Source organism: Chenopodium album, chromosome 4, assembly GCF_948465745.1.
Source record: "Chenopodium album chromosome 4, dcCheAlbu1.1, whole genome shotgun sequence".
Taxonomy (NCBI): domain Eukaryota; kingdom Viridiplantae; phylum Streptophyta; class Magnoliopsida; order Caryophyllales; family Amaranthaceae; genus Chenopodium; species Chenopodium album.
The window spans coordinates 80,034,898-80,043,446 of NC_137837.1; positions in this window are offsets into that span (position 1 = coordinate 80,034,898).

The following is an 8,549-nucleotide window of genomic DNA, read 5'->3' on the forward strand; positions in this document are numbered from 1 at the left end:
TTAAGTAGATGAAGGTTGAAGAAATTACTAATTGAAGCTTCAAACGTTGATTACAAATTGCCAAACCTTGAGAATGATTCTTGAACTTCACTAATACAATGATTGGATTAATGAAAACTAAGCTAAATTATCAAAGAGAAATGTTTCAAACTAAGAGGAACTAATAAAAACTAGGCTACTGCTGTCTGAGTTACAAATGAGCTAAAGGGGAAGTATTTATATTCCCCGAATTACATAGGTTAATCCGTCAATAAAGAACGGATTCCCAATGAGGAACGCCCGCTCCATAATGAGGAGCGCTCGCTCCTGGGTCTTGCACGCCCTCTCCATCAGGCTTTAGAGAAATTCAGAATTCAAAACATCGGGGAGGAGCGCCCGCTCCAAAGGCTCTGCACGCCCGCTCCCCTGTTCTTCAGCACATTGCAGAATCAAGCTTCAAGGGGAGGAGCATCCTCTCTAAGGAGGGTGTACGCCCGCTCCCCCCGCTTCACCTTAAGGCAGATTGTATCGGAGCAGCTAGGAGCGCCCGCTCCAGCTAGGCCGCACGCCTGCTCACACTATAGGGAGGTTCATAGCAGAATGTCTTCACTTTGGTGGAGCGCCCGCTCCAAGAGAGGTGCACGCCCGCTCCAAGTAGGAGCGAGCTCTCCATTCTTTGTCTTCAAGCCTTGAGCATCACTCTATGCTTTAAGTGCTTGTAAAATTTGAGATATAATACTTGCAAAACATGGACAAACACAAGCAAAGAGGGGGCGAAGCCGAGATACGACATTTTCATTCAAAAATGGGTTAGAAAGAGGGGAAAATAGTGCAAAACCAGGTTTAAATGAACACAATAATTGGTCAAATAAACCACTTATCAGTGCACATGTCTTGTGCACATGCCACACAACCCCTTGCTCCAGCCCACATCCCAACACTTAAGCTTTGTGACTTGTCTCAATCCACTATTTAACATTTTTTAGCATATAAGAAGCAACGCTAACCACATTTTCCAATATTATGGCTATGTGACACCAATATTTTCCTTATATGAGATTATTATACTCTTATGACATCACTATTGTCAAGTCCCATCATATTATGACATCACATTATTATAAATATAATTACATAATATGACATCATTATACTTTTATGCCATCGTTAGATTTATATGACATCATTACATTCATATGACATTTTTATTGTCTAATAATATCACTTCTATCATTAGATTCATATGACATCATTATTGTCAGGTCACATCACTTCAATATACTTTTATGACATCATAATATCTTTTTATGACATCATTATATTCGTATGACATTATTATTGTCAGGTCACATCACTTCAATATACTTTTATAACATCATAATATCTTTTTATGACATCATTATATTCATATGACATCATTATTGTCAGGTCACATCACTTCAATATACTTTTATGACATCATAATATCTTTTTATGACATCATTATATTCATATGACATCATTATTTTCAAGTAATATCACTTCAGTATACTTTTGTGACATCATTATACTCCAAAATTTTAAAATAGAAACATAACTCATTCTTGGTACTTTATAGACGTCTTTATAGGCGTGTTATGGTTTCAAACCACCTTATATGACCCTGGGAGTCACCCCACATATTAAGTTCAGTTTTTTTAAAATGTCAAAAAATGACCCGAAAACGTGTAGTATATCCTTCAATTTTGGACAAATTTTCACTTTTTTAGATCCGGAAACAAAAATAGCCGAGATGCTTCCCATGGACCCTAATGCACCCCGGGAGTCCATTTGGGTCGGTAAAACCATCCAATATACCTTCAAACTGTCAATTTACCTGTTTACAACTTGCACCAATTTTATAAACTCGATGCTACCACGAACATTTATGGCAACATATAATGATCATATATGGTTCCAAACGACATTATATGACCCTGGGATGTATCCATGGGTAGCTCGAGACTTTTCGACACCGGGTCTCGAAACCTGTAAAATTGGTAAAAAAACGTGTATTATAGCCTTCAATTTTTCTAATTTTGACTTTTTTTTACCCGGAAACAAAAATTGCCGAGAAGCTACAAGTAGACCTTAGTACCCTCCGAGAGTCCTATTTGGTGGTTGGAACCATCCAATTTGCCTTTAACCATTCAACTTACTAGTTTCTGTACACGCCTCTTGTATTGGTTATAGTTTCCCACAGGGCCTTTATGTAACAGACTTATGGTCGTATACGGTTCCAAACAACATCATATGACATCGGGATGCATCCCGTAAATTCCGTGAATTTATGACACTAGTCCCGGCACCCACTAAATTGATCCGTTTTCGTTTATTATAGCTTTCAAATTAGGCTTCCGTACGTTATTTTTTCACCCGTTAAGATTATGCATCCAAGTAATTCCATGGGATCCCAAAGGGCCCTGAGAGTCATTAATACTACTCGAACTATCCCATTCATCCTTAATCACCATGTCTTAAGGCAACGACGACATACCCTCAAACGACAAAACTAGTTGTTTGTAAGCTTTGTCCTTGGGTGCACTTGTCTTATGCACATGCCACATGACCCCTTGGTCTATCCTTCATCCCAAAATTTTGGCTTTGTCACTTGTCTCAATCCACTACGTAGCATTTTTTAGCATATAAGAAGCCACGCTAACCTCGTTTTCCAATATTATGGCTATGTGACACCAATATTTTCCTTATATGAGATTATTTTATTCTTATGACATCACTATTACCCATCATATTATGACATCACATCATTATAAATATAATTACATAATATGACATCATTATACTTTTATGCCATCATTAGATTCATATGACATCTTTATTGTTAAGTCACTTCACTTCAATATACATTTATGACATCATTACATTCGTATGACTATTATTGTCAAATAATATCACTTCCATCATTAGATTCATATGACATCATTATTTTCAAGACACATCACTTCAGTTTACTTTTATGACATCATTATATTAATATGACATCATTATTTTCAAGTAATATTACTTCAATATACTTTTGTGACATTATTATATTCCAAAATATTAAAATAGAAACATAACTCATTCTTAGTACTTTATAGACATCTTTATAGGTGTGTTATGGTTTCATACCACGTTATATGACCACGGGAGTTACCCCACGTATTCAGATCTATTTTTGAAAAATGTCAAAAAATGACCCTAAATCGTGTATTATATCCTTCAATTTTGGACAATTTTTCACTTTTGGACAATTTTTCACTTTTTTAGTCTCGGAAACAAAAATTGTCGGGATGCTTCCCATGGACCCTAATACACCTCGGGAGTCCATTTGGGTGGGTAAAACCATCCAATATATTCTCAAACTGTCAATTTACCTGTTTACAACTTGCACTGATTTCATAAACTCGATTCTACCACGGACATTTATGACAACATATAATGATCACATATGGTTCCAATTATATGACCATGGGATGTATCCACTGATATCTTGAGACTTTTCAACATCGGGTCCTGAAACCTGCAAAATTGGCCACTGATATCTTGAGACTTTTTGACTTTTTTTGACCTAGAAACTAATGTATCCACTGATATCTTGAGACTTTTCAACATCGGGTCCTGAAACCTGCAAAATTGGCCACTGATATCTTGAGACTTTTTGACTTTTTTTGACCTAGAAACTAAAATCGCCGAGAAGCTACCTATAGACCCTAATACCCTCCGGGAGTCTAATTTGGTGGGTGGAACCATCCAATTTTCCTTTAACCATCCAATTACTAGTTTCCGTACACGCCTCTTGTATTTGATATAGTCTCCCACAGGGCCTTTATATAACCGACTTATGGTTGTATACGGGTCCAAACAATATCATAGACCTCGAGATGCATCCTGTAAAATTCCGTGAATTTCTGACACCGGGTCCCGACACCTACTAAATTGATCTGTTTTCGTGTATTATAGCCTTAAAATTCAGCTTCCATATCTCATTTTTTCACCAGGCAAGATTATGTATCTAAGTACTTCAATGGGATAACAAAGGGCCCTAGGTGTCATGGATACTGCCCAGAACCATCCTATTCATCCTTAATCACCATGTCTTAAGGCAACGACGGCATACCCTCAAGCGACAAAACTAGTTTTTTGTATGCTTTGTCCTTGGGTGCACATGTCTTGTGCACATGTCACGCACTCGACCCCTTGCTCTATCCCACATCCCAACACTTTGGCTTTGTGACATGTATCAATCCACTAATTAGCATTTTTTAGCATATAAGAAGCAACGCTAACCTCGTTTTCCAATATTATGACACCAATATTTTTCTTATATTAGATTATTATACTCTTATGACATCACTATTGTGAAGTCCCAGCATATTATGACATCAGATCATTTTAATTATAATTGCATAACATGACATTATTATACTTTTATGCCATCATTAGATCCATATGACTTCATTTATGTCAAGTCACATCACTTCAATAATAATATATGACATCGTTACATTCATATGACAATATTATTGTCAAATAATATCACTTCCATCATTAGATTCAAATGACATCATTATTGTCAAGTCACATCACTTCAATATACTTTTAAGACATTATAATATACTTTTATGACATCATTATATTCATATGACATCTATCATTATTGTCAAATAATATCACTTCATTATACTTTTTTGACATCATTTTATTCCAAAATTTCAAAATAGAAACATAACTCATTCTTTGTACTTTATAGACATCTTTATAGGTGTGTTATGGTTTCATACCACCTTATATGACCCCGGAAGTTACCCCACGTATTCAGTTCAATTTTTTGAAAAAAGTTAAAAAAAAATGACCCGAAATCGTGTGTTGCCTTCAATTTTGGACAATTTTTCACTTTCTTAGACCCTGAAACATAAATTGGTGAGATTCTTCCCATTGTACCCTAATACACCCCAGGAGTCCATTTGGGAGGGTAAAACCATCCAATATATCTTTAAACTGTCAATTTGCTTGTTTACAACTTGCAGCAATTTCGTAAACTCGATACTACCACGAACATTTATGGCAACATATAATGATTATATATGGTTCCAAATGACATAATATTATCATGGAATTTATTTCCCAATATCTTGATGCTTTTCGACACCGGATCCCGAAACCTGTAAAATTGGCCAAAAAACGTGTATTATAGCCTTCAATTTTTCCAATTTTTGACTTTTTTTCACCCGAAAACAAAAATTACCGAGAAGCTACCTATAAACCCGAATACCCTCCGCAAGTCCAATTGTGTGGGTAGAACCATCCAATTTGCCTTTAAGTATCCAATTTACCAGCTTCCGTACACGCCTCTAGTATTGGTTATAAGCTTCACAAGGCCTTTATGTAACCGACTTACGGTCGTATATGGGTCACACAAAGGGGCTAGATCGAGCATTAGAGGACGAGGCCCATCACGGGCCTCATCACTCTAGGTGGCCGGCCATATGGAGTGGACAAGGGAGTTTTGGGCTTTGTGCCCTAGTCTAATTATAATGAGATTATAAATAGACTAGGTGCCTAGGTTTGCAGATAGTATGCACTTAACTGATCAGTGAGATCAAACCCTAATTAGCAAACACGAAACCCAACCTCTCTCAAAGTCCTCTCTCTCTCACGACTTTCTCCTCCTAGGCGCCGGTGGTGTGTCACGGTGGTGGTGGTTCGTGCGGTGGTCGGTTGTCCGTAAAGGTGGTGATCGCGGTTCTCCTCAATCACTCGACCAATCTAGTATTGGTGGACGGCTCGTTCGAATCTCGTGGACTAAGTAGAGGAGCAACGCTTGGGGATCTATTCTCTCCCTGATTTGCATGTCGAATAGCTTCGTGGAATTCACGCATCAAAGGTATGATTATGTGTCTTGTGTGTTATGCATGTGATTCTTGGGATTGGTACTAGATTGAATATGATTCATGTTTTTCCGCTGCGTAGTACCTATAAACTCCTACATTTTTAGCATATAAGAAGCAACGCTAACCTCGTTTTCCAATATTTTGGCTATATGACACCAATATTTTCCTTATATGAGATTATTATACTCTTATGACACCACTATTGTCAAGTCCAACTATATTATTGTAGGGTTTTTAGGTACTTTAATCTTGAATTTCACAAATCATATTTGTTCGCACCTAAACAGGATCTACAAGTATAACACATAAAGAATCACATAATACATACCTTTGACGCGTGATTTCCACAAGCGATTGATTGTCAATTAGGGAGATAATAGAGCCCCAAGCGTTGCTCCTCTACTTAGTCCACGGGATAGGATTGAACCTCCACTACTGCTAGGGAGTTGGGCACGAACACTTCGAACCACCTTCTAAGGAGAGGGAAGGAGGAAAACTACTACGAACACCACCACACCACCACCGTGCATCACCTTGCACAAGGAGGCCGTATTGTTGTACGGATGGGAGGAAGGGAATAAGGTGAGAGATTGTGTGAGGCTAGGGTTTGGTTGCTCACTAGTCAATTCTCAATTGATTGGTTAAGTGTGTTATGTCAAACCCTATGCAAGGCCTCTATTTATACATCATATGTATAATTAGATTCCAAACTAAGCCCCACAATTCTCTCCCTTTACAACACATATGGCCACTCCATGAGGCCAAATAATGGGCTTCTTTCTTTTGTTCAATCCAGCATCCTTTTGTGTGACCTTATAGGATCCATTCTATTGGGCTTTGGACTATTTTACTAGCCCAAAGAACATTGATCACGTCTAGCAACAGATAATGACGACTTAAAAGAAAAAATTTAATTATCTCCATAATTCGATCCATTATATATCTAGTAATTGCACTTGACGAAGACACAAATCCTTCAATTATGACATCACATCATTATAAATAAGATTACAAAATATGACATCATTATATTTTTATGCCCTAATTAGATTCATATGACATCATTATTGTCAAATAATACCACTTTCATCATTAGATTCATATGACATCATTGTTTTCAAGTCATATCACTTTAATATACTTTTATGACATCATTATTGTCAAGTAATATCACTTTAATATACTCTTGTAACATCATTATATTCCAAAATTTCAAAATAAAAATATAACTCATTCTTGGTGCTTTATAGACATCTTTATATGTGTGTTATGGTTTCAAACCACCTTATATGACCCCGGGAGTCACACCCGTCTTCAGTTCAATTTTTTAAAAATGTCAAAAAAATGACCCGAAGTCGTGTATTGCCTTCAATTTTGGACAAATTTTCACTTTTCTAGACACGGAAAAAAATATTACCGAGATGCTTTCCATGAACCCTAATACACCCGGGGAGTCCATTTGGGTGGGTAAAACATTATACCTTCAAACTGTCAATTTACCCGTTTACAAATTGCACCGATTTCATAAACTCAATGCTACCACGGACATTTATGGCAACATATATTGATCTTATATGGTTCCAAACGACATTATATGACACTAGGATGTATCCCCTGGTATCTCGAGTCTTTTTGACACCGGGACGCAAAACCTTTGAAATTGGCTAAAAAGCATGTATTATAGCTTTCAATTTTGCCAATTTTTGTCCCGAAAAACAAAGTGCCAAGAAGCTACCTATAGACCCTAATTCCCTCCAGGAGTCCAATTGGGTGGGTGAACCATCCTATTTGCCTTTAAGCATCCAATTTACCAATTTCCGCACACGCCTCATGTATTGGTTATAAGCTTCCACGGGGCCTTTATGAAGCCGACTTATGGTCGTATATGGGTCCAAACAACATCATATGACCTCGAGATGCATCCCACAAAATACCTTGTTTTCCAGACACCGGGTCCCGACACCTAATAAATTACTATGATTTCGTGTATTATAGCGTTCAAATTTAACTTCCGTACGTCATTTTTTCACCCGGCAAGATTGTGCATCCTAGTACTTTCATGGGTTCCCAAAGGTCCCTTGAGTCATGGATAATGCCTAGAACCATCTCATTCATCCTTAATCACTATGTCTTAAGGCAACGACGACATACCCTCAAACGACATACCCTCAAATTTACTTTGAATTGTTAATTTCATCCTCAATCTTGTTTAATTGTTGTTGCATGTTCAATCTAATTTGTTCTTACTACTTTTCTCAACTTGTTAATTTAATGCTAGAATTAGAACTTGTTGTTATGATGTTCTACTTCACCATGATTAGTGAGTAGTTAGTTAGCTAGGGGTTGGGTGAAAACCTAACCAAGCCATGGGTTGACTGATGTTTGTGCTTGCATGTTTATTTTGGGTTGATGATTGATTGTTACAGAATTGGTTAATTACATGTGTAATTGGATGGCCACTTATTTCTCAAGTATTCACTTCTATACTTGCATTGAGAGATGGAGTCTAGTTGTGAGCTTTTTCTTATATGATTATGCTAAAGTCCTTTTGATTACGGTTCCCTGTTTGGATGATTTAGTAATCTTTGTTGCAACAATTAGGTGAGAAAGCCCAATTTCTTGTGCCTTAATACTTTCCTGGACCAATTGAAAGACAAA